Source organism: Pterocles gutturalis, unplaced genomic scaffold, assembly GCF_000699245.1.
Source record: "Pterocles gutturalis isolate BGI_N339 unplaced genomic scaffold, ASM69924v1 scaffold36544, whole genome shotgun sequence".
Classification (NCBI taxonomy): Eukaryota; Metazoa; Chordata; class Aves; order Pterocliformes; family Pteroclidae; genus Pterocles; species Pterocles gutturalis.
Genome location: NW_010137023.1, coordinates 1,260 through 3,163, shown reverse-complemented (window position 1 = coordinate 3,163; position 1,904 = coordinate 1,260). Strand labels below are relative to the sequence as shown.

General features: G+C 49.5%; 1 protein-coding gene across 1 annotated transcript in view; it reads right to left on the bottom strand.

The window, feature by feature from the left end:
- FRMD4B (FERM domain containing 4B) overlaps positions 1 to 1,904 on the bottom strand; it is a gene marked incomplete at its 5' end in the record, with an annotated part of 42,099 nt that overhangs the window by 38,939 nt on the left and 1,256 nt on the right. The window lies entirely within an intron of this gene.

The window sequence follows — 1,904 nt, the reverse complement described above, 5'->3', positions numbered from 1 at the left end:
AGGAATGCTGACCCCACCGGGGGATGTGGCCCCAGGGAAAAGCTCCCTATAGGATGCGTGGAAAATCAGCCAGGCAGAGATCACCAGCGTTGTCTGGACTGGCCCATTTTTCACTTCCAGAAAACTAATCTCTAGGACTTCGGGCAATTCCTGTATTTACCTGTGTTCATTCAGCACTAATCCTATATAAAAAAAAAATTAACCTGTGTGTTCTCACGTAAGCAGAAATGGTGCAAGAGCCACATTCCAGAACGTGATTCAAAGTGGAGTTACCAAATGACAGCGAACAATGAACACGCCAAACCCAAGACACCGCAAACGGAGGCAACTGTGCGGCACAAACAGCACCTCTGCAAGGACGGATCCTGGGTATCGCGGCGAGTTCGGCAGGGGAGACCAGTCCCACCATATCTTGGTTAAGATACGTGGGTAACTAAGCTAGTGCTTTATCAGCAGTGGTCCAAACGACCACTTGTGATATATAAACTGAAATTCCTCCACTTCTGGTGCACTCCCTGGGCCTGGGACAGCTGGCCATGCTCATTTGCTCTGGAGGCACAACAGATGTTTTGTTTAATAGAGGAAACAATTTCATGCAACTGTTAGGGGAAGAGCTGCACTTGGGAAATCAGTCTTGCAGCACAGTATTCTTCCCTCCAATTTTCTTTAAATGCTTTTGAAGGTAACCACGGGCAATCCACTCCTTGCAACGTGTCCGCAGAGGCATGGAAAATAACCACGGACAGTTCTTAGGCATGTGAAGCAATACTTACAAACCTATTTATGGCAAACGATAACGAGTCACTGGTAAGTTCAAACCACATAAGGGAGGTTTTCACCACAAAGGTAGTTTTTAACCTTAGCCCCTTTTCTTGAGAATTGAGAGCGTGTGGCACCAGTTGCTAGAGCTTAACAAGTTACTTGTCAAGTGAACAGCGGTCCTCTGGTTAATCTGTGCCTAAATGAGTTTAGGATGTCTTAGGGGGTCCCTATGAGATCAGGGAAGATAAGTGGTCTTTCTAGAGAAAAATGCAGCATGCTGCAGCCATAAGCAATATACTGCGGGTCACAAAGCAGGCCTATAGCATGAATAGGAACAGAAATTGTCTGTACAGCCAGCCCACCCCGTTGATCTTAGTCACAAGGACATCTATTCCTCCCTGCAGGTGTGAGAGCACACCAACAAAAAAGGAGGTTGCGATGGACTTCACAGAGCACATCTTTCAGTGGAGACGGGACTGGCACATGGAAAAGGGATCTCGGGCAGCAGCGCTGGCACTCACATGACAACTGCGCACTGAAGGACAAGCAGAGTATGTCACTGCGGCAGGCGCTGGCAGCCAGAGGTGCCTTGCTCCCTGCATTGGAGCGGATAGCTCTTCGCTGCGAGTGTTCAAAGCACAGTTCCTCAAAGCCATTGCAGCTACAGAGTAAACACACCTCTCTTCCCAATGGAAACTCAGCAAGTAGTAAAATATTAACGTGACCAAAGCCAACCTTCTGAAACTCTATTTGCTTAGTGAGCTGTTTCTAATTGAAGGTCTTTTCCCTTGGCTCTAACAGGTCCGAGCGTGACCCCACCTCCTCCCCACGGCCCCCTGCAGACAGTTATCATAACCAGTGTATGGTAAAAAGCCGCCTCCAAGGGCAAGCCCAGTCTGATGATGCAGCTTCAGACAGCTAAAACCCAACAACCGGGTCACACACCAGCTACAACACAACTGTCGGGTCAAGTGTGGGAAGGGGGAGGCCCCACGGGGCAGCTGCAGAAGAAAGCAGCTCATTGATCTCCAACACGGGCAGCTGACGGGCTCCGCGTCTCTCTGCACGCGCTGTCGCTGGACAGGCAGGGTTCCAGGCAAGGTTGCCCAGATGGACAGAACCACAATGCAAAGCACAGGATT